We start from the raw sequence: 17692 nt of genomic DNA, 5'->3' as shown, positions 1-17692 counted from the left end.
TGACGCTTGCGCCCCCAGCAAGGGTTGCCAGTTTCTTGCCACGTATCCCCTGCTTCCCTCTCCCTGGCCCCTGGTGCCACAGGCAGGCAGCTCCACAGCCGAAGCCATGCCAGAAGCCACGAAGCATTGCCAGCAACGTCCCAGCTCTGCCGACATGGTGAGCAGTGCTCCCTGGGCTCAGTCCCTTCAGATGTCTCTGTATTTCCTTGGGGTGATGACGGGGGAGTTCACCATCTGCTCTCTGAAGCAACATGCATCATGTCGTTCTCCCTAAACCTGTTCCTACTTGTTTCAAGGCATCCCTGAGACCCAGAGTCAAGGTCCAGAGAGCAGCCAGGCCTCCCTGCACAGCACTTGCTGTAATCCAGGAGCTGCTGTCAGAGGTCTGCCCCCAGTTCCCACCCCGGGAAGGTCAAACCACAGGCTCTGGGCCGGGCCTTCTTTAGTAACGTCCCGTCTTTAAAAACAAACTGAGGGGCACATTTTGCCTCCTTGTAGTGCATCCTGGTTTGTGCTGCTGGCGGGAGCGCCAGGGCTGGGCAGACCAGAAGGCATATACACACACGAGCAGGGAGCTCTAACATGGGCGAGAGGCTGCCAGGGACAAGAGGCAGAAACCCAGTAGGAGGAAGGGATTTCTGGGAGACACGGGGTTTGCCCCTCTTCATTCTGTCCTTCCGCACTGCCGCGCAGTCTGCCCCCCTCACCACACCCCTCAGGTCCTCCTCAGACCCTCCCAACAGGCTGCAGCACCAAAACCCAGCTCCCTGACCTGCCCTTCAGGGCTCTTTAGGACACAGGCCCTGCCCGCCACCAGCATCTTCCCACCACCATGTCCACTGGGCCTCGGGACGTGACTGGCAGGACCACCTGTCCTAGGCCAACATAGGACGGTCACACATGAACACCTGCGCTCTCCTAAAACAAGGCCCTGCTTCACAACGTCCACAACAGCCAAACTACAGACACAACCTAGACGTCCATCAGCAGATGAGTGGATAGAGATGATGTGCGCGACACACACAATGGAATACTACGCAGCCATCAAAAAGAACAAAACCCCAAACCTTGCCGTTGCGATGTGGCTGGAACAAGAGGGTATTAGGCTGAGTGAAGTCAGTCAGTCAGAGAAAGACAATTATCATATGAGGAATCTGAGAGGCGGGGCGGGGGCCGTGGGGAAGGGAGGGAAAAAATGAACCAAGATGGGATCAGGAGGGAGACCAACCGTAAGAGACTCTCAGTCTCACAAAACAAACTGAGGGCTGCAGGGTGGGGGGGAGGGAGAGGGCGGCTGGTGACGGACACTGGGGGGGGCATGGGCTGGGGTGAGTGCTGCGAAGTGTGTAAGCCTGACGATCACAGACCAGTACGCCTGTGACAAATAATACACGATATATTAATATAAAAGGAAAAGATTAGATTCTCTTGTGTGCTTGAGTTAAAGATAAAGACATCAGAATCTAAAACAGACAGACAAAGGAACACCCTGCCCCGCTTCCTGCCACGTGGATTACTCCCACCTGGACCACGGAGCCCTGGGGAGATCGCCCTGACTCGGGGACCCTTTCCTGGCCACTCCCCGGCACAAACAGCAGAGCCCGGTCGCATCCTGGGGAGCCATCCCGGGCCAGGAGCGTGCGTCTGTGTTGCTCGCTTGTTCCACTGCTGTTGACAGAGCCCCGGCCGCGCGCTACGCTCCGTTCTCCAAGCTGGAGATTCATCAGTGAACAAGATACACAAAGAGACAAAAACCCTATCCGCACAGGTGCTGTCCGTGCTCCTCAGAAGACTTAGAGACCTTCAGGGAAAACAGCCAAGTACTCGGACTCCTGCGTTCCCAGATGTGGCCTCAGCACACGTTCAGAAGCTGCTGCTGAGCCGACCTACCGTTTGGGGAGACGTTGGAAGGACATATCTGAAAACGTTTTAAGAGGGAAGCTATTTTTGTGGTAAGCATTTTTTATGGAGTACATGACACACAGAATGGAACACATGGAACACACACACCTACATTGTATTTGACGTTGGCTGCGCGCCCGGTGTGGAGCCCAATGTGGGGCTTGAACTCATGACCCTGAGATCAAGGCCTGAGCTGCTTCGCCGACTGAGCCCTCCAGGCGCCTGGGAATATAGAACTTACAATGCAGAGTGATAAACACCACAACCCTATCCTTCAAACTGAAGCCTTGAAAATTACCAGCAATCTCGAAGCTTCCTGTGTACCTTATCCTGACTTAATGTTTATGATTCTCTTGCTCTAGAAGTATTACCTCATATGTTTCTCCCTAAACATTATTTAGTTTTAACTTCTTGAACTTATAAAAATGGCCTAACCCTAAATACAACCTTATAGGACTTGCTTCTGAAACTCAGCATGTCTCTAGGTCACACCCAGGCTGCTGGATGTAGCCGAACGCCGTTTCCGGTCTGGAGAGACTCCGGTTTGTAAACAGACCACAACTTATCAATGCCTTCTTCCACTGAAGGATGCTGGGGACACTCCCAGGGTTTGCTATCGCAATGCTGCTCTGAACACCCCTGAGCAATTCCCGCTGTGCAAGATATTTTAGGCTAACGCCGGCCGGCTCGGGTGTAGTTAGACTAGCAGAGCTTCACAGCAAGCGTTCGCACACCGTTACGGTAACACCAACTAAAGCACAGGAAACAAAACTCCACATCTTTGTTCATTTGGGAAAAGCAAATTAGAACAACAGTATCACGGGCCCCTGGGTGGCTCAGTGGGTTAAGCCGCTGCCTTTGGCTGAGGTCATGATCTCGGGGTCCTGGGATCGAGTCCTGCGTCCGGCTCTCTGCTCGGCGGGGAGCCTGCTTCCTCCTCTCTCTCTGCCTGTCAAATAAATAAAATCTTTAAAAAAAACAACCAACTACAGTATCGCTACACACCTATGAGAATGGCTAAAAAACTGACCGGACCACACCGAGGGCGGATGAGGGTCAGCGGGGACCAGAACGGTCACGCGGCTGGGATGTGAAATGGGGCGGCCGCCCCAGGAAAAGAGCCGGGAAGTTTCTAATGAAAAGGACCAAAGCGGTCTGTACGCAACTCAGGTGACGCCAACGGCCAGTCTGCTGAGTGCAGGAGGCTGACTCCTGCTGACTCTTGCTCGACGTCCAGAGCAGGGTAAGGGCTCCACAAATCTCTACGTATTAAACTCAGAGAACTGTACACCTGAAAAGGGGAGTCATGTTTATTTTATGTTCATTTTAAAAAATAAAAGAGAAGAAAAAAATCTGGGCTTGTATTTTATGTTTTGTTTGTCACTAATTTTTCTAGTTAGTCATTTTCATTGTAGTTTACCAAAGTATTATCAGTCTTTGACAGACTGGAAATTAAAGAAACTGGTCCTTCACCACAACCATTTAGGAAGAACTGCTACCGGGAGTAAACCTAAAAGTGGAACTTGGGCTCCCAGGGAACTGGCAGTCTCTACTGGGAGAGGCGCGCCACCTGCCCCCAGAGGACATACCACCCAGCACCCTACCAGCCACTGCCCCCCGCCCCTGAGGGACACGCAGCAGCGGGCGCCAGGCAGAACGGTGCCCTGCTCGGCCGAGTCCTCAGCCCGGTGTGGGGAGCGGTGAGCATTGCTTTCTGTCTGCCCGCAGGCACTGCGACTGTGGTCGGTGCCCAAGGGGCTACAGGACTTCTCTCCCGGACACCAGTCCTTTACTGGCTACAAACACCAACAAAAATCTTCTCCTAGTTCACAGATCTTTTCATTTAGTATGGTGTCTTTTGATGAACACGAGTTCTTAATTTTTCCCAGTGCAGTAAAAACCAAAACCTACCACCTTAAAACCGTTTTTCAGTGCACACTCAGTGTTAACCTATGCACACTCTTGTGCAACAGAGCTCACAAATTCCCAATTTTACATAACCGAATATAACAAATCTTTGCAAACTCATGATGTCCCCCCCCTTTTTTTTTAAAGATTTTATTTATTCATTTATTTGACAGACAGAGACCACAAGCAGGCAGAGAGGCAGGGAGAGAGGCAGGGAAGCAGGCTCCCCGCGGAGCAGAGAGCCCTACGCGGCTCGATCCCAGGACGCTGGGACCATGACCTGAGCCAAACGCAGAGGTTTAACCCACTGAGCCACCCAGGTGCCACTGATGTTCCCCTTTTTTTGCTTTTGTTCAAAGGTACTTCTCTATCCCAAAGCCAAAAGTAAATTCTCCCGCACTTTCTTCTAAAGGCCTTCACCCACAAGGAGTCTGCTTCACCTGGGGTTACCACGGCATGGCAGGAGACAAAGACCGCTTCACCCAGAGCCCCAAGTCCCAGAAAGCCCTCCCCCTCCCCCACAAACGGCCTGTCTTTCCCCTGCAGGGTGCCTCCTGGCATGTAAAATCGCGCATCCCGCGTGGGAGGTCCACCTAGGGAGCTCTCTGCTTTCTGCCATTCTCAGCATCCTGCATCGAAGACCTCCACGATGATCTGAGGCAGCCTCACTTCACGAAAGCTACAAATTCTTTGGTATTTCCACACACGTCATTAGATAATGGCATTGAAAACAAGTGTGTCTTAATACCAGCATCTGGTATGAGAGCAAGGAGGCCTGGAAAAGCCACCGCAGGTACTGTGAGCCACACCTCCTCCGCATGTCGACGGTCTGTCCCGCGTGTCCCCAGACCCAGGCTTCGTGGCCTGCAAGCCAGGTGCTGTGGTTCAGCAATGAAGGCATGAAGAAGTATGAAGCCGCGCCACAGGCTCCTTTCTCAGTCTCTGGGGTTTTCCTCCCAGATGCAGAGGCCTCTATGGTGCCAGGAGCACCCTCCGGCCTGTCTACTGTGGGTCAAACCAGGATCGTGGCTGGACAGGCAACCTCCGGAGCCACTGTCTGGCCAGAGGCAGGAAGACAGAGTGCCCAAATGGAAATGCCAGGCCACAAAGATAATGCACAACACAACGGGCATCTCAAAATACAGAAGCCAAGAAAAAGGTTAATACTGTTAAAAAAAAAAAAAAAAAAGCCAACCGGGAGCACAGGAACGGGGAGCGCGCGGGGACGGGAGCGCGCGGGGACGGGAGCGCGCAGGGACTGCCAAGAGTGGGGACAGGAGGCAAAGGTGCTGCGGCCTTGGTCGGGATGGAAGGTGCAGGCGATTCGTGAGGGGACGCATCGGGCAACGGGGCAGAACACAGTCCAGGAGTAGTGGGCGACCACCCGCAAACCTCTCTGGGAAGGAAGGGTGAAGTCTGGGAAGGTACTGCTGCCTTGCCCCATGCGCTCTTGAGGTAACTGTACAGAAGAAAAACTGCTAAAAATAAAAACCCTAAGCAATGAAATACAACAGGGGCGCCTGGGTGGCTCAGTCAGTCGAGCGTACAACTCTGGGCTTCAGCTCAGGGAGTGATTCAGCCCCATGAGGTCTGCCTATCCCTCTTCCTCTGCCCCACTCCCCGCCCCAAACACGCGCAGGCTCGCACTTTCCCTCTCTCAAATAAATAACATCTTAAAAGAAAGAAAAAAATAGAATGGATGTTCCAAAGACCAGGGATTTCCCTCTCAGATCTGTGATGAACCAGCAGTACCTGCCAAAGAACACTGAAAAAGCGGGCGGGTCCGGGGGCGCCTGCCTCAGGCAAGGGACCGCAAAGCCAGTGCCGGGACAGACTCAGTAACCCAAAACAGCTCAGAAAACCACGAGTCTGCATGTCTGACTCTGAATTTGTTATCTATTCTGAAAGGAAAAAAAATCAGTATACTGCAGAACAGAACTGGCACCAACCCCACTAATACAGTCAAATTCTAAACAAGAGTCAACAGATGATGCCAATGTCATGGGTCTTCTCTCTTTACTCCTGGCTAAAAATGAATCTCCAGTGTAAAGAAGTCCTAAAGTCACTGGAAATACAGGAACCCCAGAAGATTTTACCTCTCCTCCTTCATTCTTTTTTTAAGATTTTATTTATTTATTTGACAGACAGAGATCACAAGCAGGCAGAGGGGGGGGGGGGGGGGGGGGGCAGGCTCCCCGCTGAGCAGAGAGCCCGATGCGGGGCTCGATCCCAGGACCCTGGGATCACGACCTGAGTTGAAGGCAGAGACTTGAGCCACCCAGGTGCCCCTCTCCTCCTTAATTCTGAGAAGAATTAAAAGCAACAAAAGCTGAGCCTTGAAAGAAAGTGAATACAAGAGTGAACCGGTCACTTCTTCAAAGCCACCTCCCACAACCCTCAAAGCACAGAGAGGGAAGGGGCTGAAACCGGAGGCGCAAGAAGGAAGAGCAGTGCGCACCCACAGCCCCCACTTAGCTTGTCCGGGCGCTCCTACACTGAACGGAGCACCCCACCCTCACGAACGACGGGAGAGGGAGCAACAGCACGGGCGGCCACGCGCCGCGGCAGACAGGTGTCTCAGGAAGAACAGAAAAGACTCAGCTCAGGGCCACACACCTGCACAGAACCTGGGTTTCCCAAACTGACAGCTGCCAAAACGCAAGAACACGCCTAGCTCCCCCCAAAGACCTTCGAACTTACAGACGGAGCGACTGTCCCAAGTCCAGGCGGGCATTCAGTAAATGGGTGTTAGATTACTTTTACCGGAAATAACTGTGTCCAGAAACCAAGTAAGGATTTTCTTTAGTTAACTGATGCTTAACAGTAAGTTAAAAGGAAAAGGTCGTCAATCCGCCGCCCACCGCACCCCGGGCCGGGGTCGCTGTGCCACGCCATGGTCTTTGCGCGGCCGTCGGGAGGGGGCTACCCGGCAGCCCCGTCGGGCCGTGCGTGTGCATGGGCCCCGCGTCCCTCGGTGTGTGTGTGGTGGGGGCAGGTGGGAACCCCCTGGGCGCCTGTGGAAGAAAAAAAAAAATAAAAAAAAAAAAAAAAAAAAAAAAAGGAGGTCAGAAGTTCAGCAAAATCACAATAAACATGTGGATTAAATAAATAAAATAGGAGATTAAAAAATGAATGAACAACTAAATGAGTAAAAACTGGACATCCTCTAAAAAAGTATTCCTCAGAAAGCAGGTTACCCGTGGACTGACTGGGAGAGCACCTGTCCTCTAACAAATGCACGCCGCTTCAGACCCTGCCCTCCGGTCCTGCCCACTCGTCCTCGGACATGTGGACGACAGGGAAATGAATCTGGGCGACACAAAGTGAGGCTGTGCAATAGGACAGCTGCGCGGCACTAAGAGTCTCTAATCCCGCTGGGCAAGGACAGCCTGAACCAAGCTCAAGTCCTGCACCCAGAGCACGAGATTCCCACCCTGCGGCCCTGCAGACAGCACGTCCCCCTCCACGCACACGGTGGGGAAAAATGACTCTAGGACAGAACCAATACTTAAGACCAAAAGTTTCCAGAAAACCTTAACATATTCCCAAATCTAAACACGAAACTAGACAGTGGGAGACAAAATATTTCTCATAAAATATTTCTCATAAAATATTTCTCATAAAAGCATTAGGATGTTGGTTGTTGATGTTTTAAGCTCACAACACCTAAAATCTCGGGACAGAAAAGCCACAGGTACTCGTCCACACGGGGAAGCACCAGGCTCCCTGCAAACTGGGTGTCGGAATCAGCATGCAGAGCTGGAGGAGCAGACGTCCTTTGTATCACGGCAGAAAGGGCCGAGAGCGACGGGCAACCAAGCGAACGCCTGCTAGAAGAGCTTCCTAAAGCCGGGGGGTGAGAGTTCATAAAACACAGAGGAGACCCAATGCCTTCTGTGTCTCCAAGAGAACCACCCCCGACACACCTGCCGGAAACAGCAGGACTTCCCAGCACTGTGATCCCTACTGCTCAGTGTGAATGTCCCCTGGCAAGATGGCCAGCCTTGGATGACGTAAGACGGACATGGCTTCAGAATGGCCCCTTCCTGCAGCCGTGACCAGAATCAAGCGACCCTGACAAAGCTAGCCTGAAACCAGGTACACGGTGCTGGTGGCCCCAGAGAGATGGCCTGATGTCAGAGGCCAAAATACACGCGCATACATTGAAACAGAGGGCCGGTACAACTGGCAGAACCTGTGGTCACAGCTCTAATACCAACCCGGCGGCCACCACTTCGGGTGCCTCCCATGTGCAGCTAGAGGCACACATGTCCTAGACATCACCAGATGTTCCTAAGAAGTCGGCCGGACCGGCATGTGGTCCACCAGGTGGTGGGGGGGCAGCTCTGAGGTCACCTGACTGGGCTGGAACTCAGCTGAGCCGCTCACGGGCTCAGTAACCGGGACGAGCTACTCAGTATCTCCACCTCCCCTCTGTCCAACGGAAATGGAAACAGTCTAGTTGGTATGTCTGCGACCGAGCCCGTGTGACGTGCTTGCAATGGTGCCGGTGCCCAGTAACAGTCCTCTGATCTGCAGAAGAGAAGACGGAGGCTCAGAAACACCGAGGAGTCTGCTCGAGGTCATTGCCGGGGACTGGTGGGGTTGCCATTCAAATCCAAGTCTGACCCCCAAGCACTGTAAAACTTGATTCTCAGTTACCTGCTTCACAAATGGGAGCACTCTGTCCCTACCCAAAGCACAAAGAACTTACCTCCTTGGGCATTAAGCCTCACCTGGATAGCGTACCACATTAAAAGTCTTTACTATACTTTTAACAAAAACAAACACATATACAGACAAAGTTTACGATGCTGTTGGGGCGCCTAAGTGGCTGAGTCACTGAGCGCCCAGGTCCTGATCTCGGCTCAGCCTGTGATCTCAGGGTTGTGAGATCGAGCCTCGCGTCGAGGCTCCTCACCATGGAGCACACTGGATGTAAAAGGTGTTTTCTTTTTACGTCTTAAACTTAAAAAAAAAAAAAAAAAATCCATGTTATTAATCTGCCTTTTAAAATTAGAGAAACCCTGGCGGGGTGGGGCCAGGCGGATTATGGGCGGCGCACTTGGGTGGCTCCTTCCATGAAGCATCTGCCTTGGGCTCAGGTCACGATCCCAGGTCCTGGAATCAAGCCCTGCATCAGGCTCCCTGCTGCTCTCTTATCCTCTCTTTCTCAGATAAATAAATTAAAAAATATATACATATACAGAAAACCGGGGACGCCTGGGGGGCTCAGTGGGTTAAGCGCCTGCCTTCGGCTCAGGTCATGCATGATCCTGGGGCCCCGGGTTGAGCCCGGCAACAGGCTCTCTGCTCAGTGGGGCGTCTGCTTCTCCCTCTGCCTACCGCTCCCCCTGCTTGTGCTCTGTCTCTCTGACAAATAAACTAATAAACATTTAAAACATACATGGAAGACCTGTCTTCAAGGCTTTGGCAGGGGGAGGGGGCCATTGAATTAGGCGAGGCTGTACTGAACTGTTGCTGTGCTGCACCTGTGACCGCCACCAAGGTGAGATGTCCCTCAGAGGGACCGTTATCCTAGGGAGAAGTCAGGACCAAGTCCACAGGCCACTACCCGCTACTGGGCGGAGCACGTGGGTCTGGCTTATTGACAGGCTTACCCCTAACTGCCCTGCAAAGCGCTGTGACTGCGACCAGTTTATTACATCATTTTTTTAATCTTGAGGAATATTATATTCTAAAAACATCATTAATAAAATCATAGGTCTATTTCAAGATTCCTTACTATCTTCTGTGACATTCCACTCGGAAGGTAGAAGACCACTAAGTTTTTCTCCAAGGAAGGGGCAGATGCAATGCGACACTGCACTGCTGCGTGTGCTGAATGCAGACCAGGAGGGGAGCAAACTATACCTCCCCTCCACGACTCTGTGAGGAGCTTAAAATACGTCACAAGTAAAAGGTTTAAGTTATAGACACTTATAAAGGTTTGCTTATTCCTCCTAAACTGCCACAGGTTCAAGAGTACGCCCGTGCCATTAATACCTTTTTGCATTGCAATCCACTGGCCTGCGTGAGGACAGGATGACGTGAACAGCTGGCTGGACAGACTGACCTACCGGCTGTCAAGGGTCCCCTTGGATGTTACAGTTACGCGTTCCATGGGTTAAAAACAAAAAATTAAGATTTTATTTATTTGAGAGCAAGAGAGCAAGAGAGGGAGGAAGAGTAGGGAGCAGCAGGTAGAATCAAGCTCCCCTCCAGGCGGGGAGCCCAATGCAGGACCTGACCCCACCTGAAGGCAGACGTGTAACCCACTGAGCCACCCAGATGTCCCTCCATGGGTACATTTTTCTGAAAGAAAAAGCAGAGGCAGGTGAGACAAGTGTGGGAAGACACACACCAGCCTTACCAACCAGGCAGGGGTGCAACAGAACACACATCAGAAACAGCAGTTTAAAAGGTGTAAACCACGGGACACCTTGGGGGCTCAGTCGCTGAGCATCTGCCTTCGGCTCAGGTCATGAACCCATGGTCCTGGGATCGAGCTCCATCGGGGGGAGGCCTGCTTTTCCTCTCCCACTCCCCCTGCTTGTGTTCCTGCTCTTGCTGTCTCTCGGTCAAATAAATAAATAAAATCTTTCAAAAAATAAAAAAACAAGAGGTGTAAACTGTGTATGTTATTTTAGCTTGTGACGGTATCTTTTGTGCTCCGTCTTCAATAGCACACCTTACACTAGAGAACACGCGTAACTGTCGGTTTCCTTATCTATAAAATTTGGCAACAGCTGCCTTGCAAGGCTGTCCTGGGAACTGCGGCTGCTGTGCCTTCAGTGAACTGGCCTGTTCACAGAGGGTTTGTGACTGGCCGTTTGGGAACAAGGGAGCCGCTAAGTGAATCCCACAAGAAAACGTACTGTTTCAGTACCAACTTTGCTCAGACAGGTTAAGAAAAACTTTATAGATAACAGTCACACTTAAGTTGTAGACTTTCTATTTTCATCTCAAAATAAAACTGGACCACTGGATTCCATTTAAAAATTCTGAACTTTAGGGGCGCCTGGGTGGCTCCGTGGGTTAAAGCCTCTGCCTTCGGCTCAGGTCATGATCCCAGGGTTCTGGGATCGAGCTCCGCATCGGGCTCTCTGCTCAGCGGGGAGCCTGCTTCTTCCTCTCCCTCTGCCTGCCTCTCTGCCTACCTGTGATCTCTGTCTGTCAAACAAATAAATATATTTTTTGAAAATTCTGAACTTTAGATTTAGATGTGAAGAGCCTCAAGATTCAAAGTACAAGATAAATACACCCAGCAAAAATCTTTAGCCAGAACACAACTGCTTTTTAAGTTAAAAAACAGATATTGATTGCTTTTACATAATTTTTAAATTACATAATTTTTAAAAATTAAAAAATTAAATTTGAAAATCAAAAAATTACATAATTTTTAAAAGGTCTTTTACAACTAAACTCATTTTATTTAAAACTAAGTTCTTAACACAGCACAATTTATTGCAACTGGCCAAAAAAAAAAGAAAAACAAAAACAAAAACTGAGATACTGTTATCGAACCCTATAGCAATAGCTTACTGAGCACCAAAACATAAAACCTTAAGATCTCATGTGAGTGAAGAGGAAGACACACACTGTCCCAGAGAATATAAACTCTGTAACATATGTCAAAAGTTACAAAGTCTGTACTCTTTGACCTAGAAACTTTTCATTATTTATCTTAGAGAAATACCTTCTCACCAAAGACACTATTTATTAAGATTTTACTGATTTATTTGACAGAGAGAGACTGAGGGAACAAGCAGGGGGAGAGGGAGCAGCAGGCTTCCCACCGGGGAGGGAGCCCGATGTAGGGTTCGATCCCAGAACCCTGATACCATGACCTGAGCCCAAGGCACAGGGGCCAGCAACTGAGCCACCCAGGTGCCCCAAGACACCTCTATTTAATAAGAAAGATTCAGTGGGACTGCCTGGCCGAAAAGCAAACATTTGCCCGGGGCTAATCCCCTCCCACAGTGGGCAGGCGACAGCGCAGGCCTGCTCTGCCCAGCCCAGCCTCTCCGCCCAGGGCCTGCAAGCTGGGGCTCCGCTTCCGGCCCCTCCTCGCCGTTCTACCAGGACCGACGGAACCCAGCCCCCAGCCCCTGAACCAATGCAAAGTTACAAGACGGACAGGAGATTTGGGTTCTGGAGGTTTCACTACACCACACCACGCTGGGACACGAAGAGGCAGCAGCAGAGACACTGTCCCAGAGACAGCCAGCATGGGCACAGCTGATGGGGTGCGAGTCAGGCTCCAATCCTCTGACTCCCAGGACTGCGACTTTATAGCCGTTTGGCATAGAACTTCCCAGAACATAGCAACGGAGACACTGACTGAACATTTCATCCAACCACCATATTTGCTGGTGATACACATTCAATGTAGAAAAGTTAAAAAGATAATAAAATTACAAATAGCCCACGATGACAAGTAAGGTTCAATCACACTCATCCAGATTCAAGGAATATTCACCAGTCACTCATAACGTACCATATAATTTAAAAATATTAGTTGGGTTTCTGCCAAAGACTAAGTTGTTTTTTTATTTTCATTTTTTAAAGATTTTATTTATTCATTTGAGAGAGAGAGAGAGAGAGAGCGCACACAGAGTGAGAGTGAGAGGAAGAAGCAGATCCCCTGCTGAACAGGGACCCCTAATACAGGTGTCGATCCCAGGACCCCAGGATCATGACCTGAGACAAAGGCAGACACGCAACCGAGCCAGCCAAGAACCCCCAGAACTAAGTTTTAAAAAAAATTTCTACGGATACATGAACAATACAGACTGATTTTGGAATGAAATGAATTTTAACGTATACGGTTTAGTCCTTAAAAAGGAAGGGGTGTCCGGGAGGTTCAGCTGGTTAAGCATCTGAGTCTTAGTTTCAGCTCAGGTAATGATCCTGAGGTCCTGGGATGGAGCCCCACACTGGGCTCTGTGCTCGGTGGAAAGTCTGTTCAACAATTCTCTCTCTCTTGGGGCGCCTGGGTGGCTCAGTCCTTAAGCCTCTGCCTTCGGCTCAGGTTATGGTCCCAGGGTTCTGGGATGGAGTCCCGCATTGAGCTCCCTGCTCGGCAGGGAGCCTGCTTCCCCCTCTCCTGCTCCCCCTGCTTGCTTGTGTTCCCTCTTGCTGTCTCTCTCTGTCAAACAAATAAATAAAATCTTTAAAAAAAAAAAAAAAAAGGATTCTCTCTCTCTCTCTCTGCCCCTCCCCTCTGCACACTCTGTCTCTCCCTAAAAAACAAATGAATAAGTGTGTTTTGTTTTGTTTTTTTAAGATTTTATTTATTTATCTGACAGAGAGAGATCACAAGTAGGCAGAGAGGCAGGCAGAGAGAGAGGAGGAAACAGGCTCCCCGCTGAGCAGAGAGCCCGATGCGGGGCTCGATCCCAGGACCCTGAGATCATGACCTGAGCTGAAGGCAGAGGCTTAACCACTGAGCCACCCAGGCGCCCCCGTTTTGTTTTTTTAAAGACTGATTCTCTCTCAGAGAATCCCCAGCAGACTCATGGATGAGAGAGAGGAGTCTGACGTGGGGCTCTATGCCAGGACCCTGAGATCATGACCTGACCTAAGCCGAAATCAAGAGTCCAATGCTCAACTGAACGAGTCACCCAGTACCGCACACACAGACCTTTCGAGAGAGAGAGAGGAAACAGATGGAGACGGCATACTGGATGACCTCCCACACCTGGCCTCACTCCGTCCTCTCTTCAGAGAGAGAGAAGCTATACACATTTCTGCAGCTTCAGTGTTAACCAATATGCCTGCAAACGTCCCGTGTTCTCAAACAAAATCAATGCAGGGCACGATGAGAGACAAAATCTAAACTGAAGGCTGTCTGGCAATCTAATCCTCAAATCTTCCCAGCTACCGGTGACCGACCAGCGGCTAATCCTCTTCAGACTAAGAGGTCACTATTTGAGAGGCAGCCCTGGTGTCGGGACAGGAGAGGCGCAGTCATTCTCGCTCGTAAACGAGGAGCAGCATTTTCATAAAAGAGAACTGCTCCCATTTTCCAGCACCGCTGTCGCGTATAATTAGGGAGGAGCTGAGGAGACACCTTTCCACTTATCACCGCCTACTCCCCCAGAAGGCAGGCAGGGCAGGTACCGTGACCCCCCACTTTAGTGAGGCCCCTGTCATGTGAGCCCTAGTCTTACATCTTCAGGAGGAAAGTCCAGCACAGACTCTGCCCACCCACGGGGGGACATCTAGAGCACAGGAGGCTCTGATCTAACGACCCAGTCAGAGCACCGAAGGCGTCATCTGAGGAATGCTGTAGCTCGAACCGCTGCTCACAAAGTGCCCAGGGACTCACGAGCGCACCACTGAGCTAAGAGCCTCCTCGCCACTTGTGCAAAGACTGGTCACGGAGCTGGACACCAGCCCCCAGAAGACACGGGGGTCTGTCTCTTTACTGGAAAACTGGCTGCCTAGCTGGGTGCGCCACTGTTTGCCTGCGGCACTGCGAAGCCCAGAGCTGCAGGGAAGTTAAGGGATTTTTCAGGGGTGCTCCCATCTGTGTGCACCACGCTCACCGTACTCCGACTTTAGGAGCAACTCCCACCTTAGACAAAATTCTTTTTTCTAGGATTTTACTTATTTACTTGACAGAAACAGAGAGAACGCTTGCGTGCGCACGAGCAGGGAGAGAGGCGGCAGAGGGAGGAAGCAGCAGGCTCCCCGCGGACTGTGAGCCAAATTCGGGACTCAATCCCGGGACCCCAGAATCATGACCCGAGCTAAAGGCAGACGCTTCACCGACTGAAGGGCCCCGACAAAATTCTGTCTTATCACGACCCCCCAAGTCGACTGCAATTTAGCTGTTACCCAACAAACACCTACTGACCCTCCACTGCACCCCGGGGCCACTGTGAGCCGCTCACGTTTAGGCTCTAAAGAGGCACCGTCCAGCAGGGGTGCATGTTAGGGTGCCCCGTGGTGGTGGCAGGTAGGCGGTCTGTCAGTAACTGGCACAGAAGGCCTCAATTTTCCCGTTCCTGAGCAAGGCGCTGGTCTCCAGGGTAGGTCCCTGCTGAGCACGGTGCCCCCACGTGCCAGAAAGACTCCAGAACAAGAATGGTTCAGACACACACAGCACCCTTTCAATCTCTACAGCACCTTAATTCATACAACCCCCCTTAGGGGCGCCTGGGTGGCTCAGGTTAAGCCTCTGCCTTGGGCTCAGGTCATGGTCTCAGGGTCCCATGGAGCCCCGAGTTGGGCTCTCTGCTCAGTGGGGAGCCTGCTTCCTCCTCTCTCTCTGCCTGCCTCTCTGCCTGCTTGTGATCTCTGTCAAATAAATAAATAAATAAATGTAAAAAAAAGGAACGCCCCCTTAGAAAGAAGAGAACCCCCTCATTCTGCGTTAACAGGGGCATAAGAAGGGTTGCAGAGCCCCTCAGTTCACAAGGCAGGACTCAGCTGCTGCTGCAGAGCCTCACAGCAAGGAGTCTCGGGCTGAGGCTCGCCCCGCAGAGTTCTTCTTACAGATTACTCCATCTCAATCCACTTAATCAACAAATGTCACCAAGTATTAAGACTAGCATGTGGGGTTCTTCTGCCGGTGGGGGGTGTGGAGGGCGGTGAGTCCGGGAGGAGAGGGAAGAGAGGAACCAAAGACTAAATTTCTAGAAGCATTATTACCAGATCTGACTTTAAAAACTTATTTTGAGGGGCGCCTGGGTGGCTCCGTGGGTTAAAGCCTCTGCCTTCAGCTCAGGTCATGGTCTCTGGGATCGAGCCCCGCATCAGGCTCTCCGCTCAGCGGAAGCTTGCTTCTCCCTCTCTCTCTGCCTGCTGCTCCCCCGCTTGTGCTCGTGCTCTCTGTCAAATAAATAAAATCTTTTTAAAAAATTTAAAAATATTTTGAAAGAATCTAATTTGAAGTAATTTAAATTATTTTGAAATAATTCAAATTAGAAGTTGCAAAAAAGATTTCGGGGGTCCTCTCGAGCAGCTCTCTGACGGTTTACCTGGCTGTCCTTTCCCAAAGGGCAGGTGCTTGCCACACTTCCCTCAGAACCCAGGGCCTCCGTGCGCACTCACAACGACTTCCCGGTGACCAGCCACTGAGCGCCCCGTGGTCACCGGGCTCATCCCAGCATTGCTTCAACAAGTGTTTCCTGGGTATGTGCCAGCACCAGCTCTTCACACAGAGCAGCCTCCCCACGGACCCATCTCACAGTAAGAGTAAACATGGTCAGAATAACCAAGCGCGGCAGGAAAATCGGGGAGGAAAGGGAGACGGGAAACGGGAGGATGCAGGGAAGTCACGGAGTCACGGAGGGCCTGGCTTCACGGAGTGTGAGGATGAGGAAGTGAGTGTTCCGGCCAACGGGAGGGCGGAGAGTTCGCCAAGAGACCAGCAAGAAGGCTGTGGAGGCAGGGGAGGGTGAGTCAGAGGGCCAAAGGTAGGAGGCTGGTGGCAGGGGTGGGAGAGGCCTGACAGGCATCCCAGAGGCCACAAGGGATCCTCGGCAAGGATCAGAGCATCCACCACACGCCTGCCGGAGCGTCTGCTCCCCACACAAGCCCCGGTGCTCTGCTTACTCCAGGGCCAAGGCGGCTGGCCTCTGAGGGTCCTGCCACACGCATGTCCCCGGCAGTGCTGTGCTGGTCCACAACGACCATCCACAGTGACCGCTGGGGGGACAAGGCCATCTGGATCACACGGATCAGCCCCACAGTCAGCCAGCCAGAACCAGCTCCCGGAGCTGTTGCTTTGGCCACGCGCCATCAGGAGCTGCCCTGAGCCCCAGGACCCTGACACAGGTGGAAGGAGCGCGGCGCACCCCGAATGATGAAGTCCCCAACGCCCTTAAGTCCGGCTTCCGATTTCAGCCCCGGACACTGCTCCGTCCTGAACTCGGCAGGACACTTCACGGGGAAGAAGCACGAAAGCCACGGAAAGTGGCCGGAGGCCGGGCTAGGGGTTCGCGGGTGGGCAGCGGCGGGAAGGGCGCGGCGCCGGCATCTCTGGCGCTGGGACGTCCGTCTCGACGGGCAGCTAGTTGAGGACAAAGGTGTCCAGCGCTAGCGCAACGCAGGAGCGCCGGGCCGCGACCGGCGGGTTGAACACCCCCGTCCGAGCCAAGCGGGAACTCGGCTTCCTGGGCCTGGAGGACGCCGCGGAACCAAGCGCGACACCCGTCCCGGGCCTGCCCCCGGCCCCTCCCCAGGCCGGCCCCTCCCACTGTCCCCTCGAGGCCCACGGGGCGAAGCGGCCGGAGAAACAGGGCTCCTGCGGCCCGGACGACTCCTCCGGACGCGTGAAGGAACAGCCCCGTTCCCCGCGCTGCACCTCAGGGACCCGGGACCAGCCGCGCCCCCGGGAAGGAGAAGACCCCGGGTCGGTCACGGGGACAGGGGGGCGGAGGGAAGGCCGCGCGCGGGCCGCGATCCGGCAGAATGGGGGAGGGACCGAGGGAGCTCGGCGCCCCCCGTGAGACCCCCCGCCCCCGGGATGCGGCCCCACCTGCCCACCCACAGGGGAACGCACGCCGCTGCGGGAGGCCGTGCCCCGACCCGCTCCAGGCCGCTCGGCCCGCACAGACCCCTCGGGTCGCCCCTGACCGAGGCTCGCGCGGGCCCGGGACCGCGGCGGCGGGGGGGCGGGGGGGGCGCGCCTTCCCGCCCGACCCCCCTCCGGGTCGCAGCGTCCACCCGGCCCCGCCGCCACCGCCCGCGCTCCGCGAAGCCCCCGCCCCCGCCGGCCCCCGCCCTGCGGGCCGCCCCCCACCCCCACCCCGCGGCCTGGAGGGAGGGTCGCCGCCATTTCCGGCCGCCGGCGCGCCGCCCCGCGGTGCCCCCGCCCCGCGGCGCCCCCGGCCCTCACCCCGCGCCCCCCGCAGACCCGGCGGCCCGC

The 17692-nt window shown here is 53.2% G+C and overlaps 1 protein-coding gene across 2 annotated transcripts in view; it reads right to left on the bottom strand.

The window, feature by feature from the left end:
* Positions 1 to 17692, bottom strand: part of DNAJC5 (DnaJ heat shock protein family (Hsp40) member C5) — a 37575-nt gene that overhangs the window by 19239 nt on the left and 644 nt on the right. The gene's annotated exons all lie outside the window — the stretch shown is intronic.

Source organism: Mustela nigripes, chromosome 7 (assembly GCF_022355385.1).
Source record: "Mustela nigripes isolate SB6536 chromosome 7, MUSNIG.SB6536, whole genome shotgun sequence".
Classification (NCBI taxonomy): domain Eukaryota; kingdom Metazoa; phylum Chordata; class Mammalia; order Carnivora; family Mustelidae; genus Mustela; species Mustela nigripes.
This window is presented reverse-complemented; position numbering and strand designations above follow the sequence as displayed.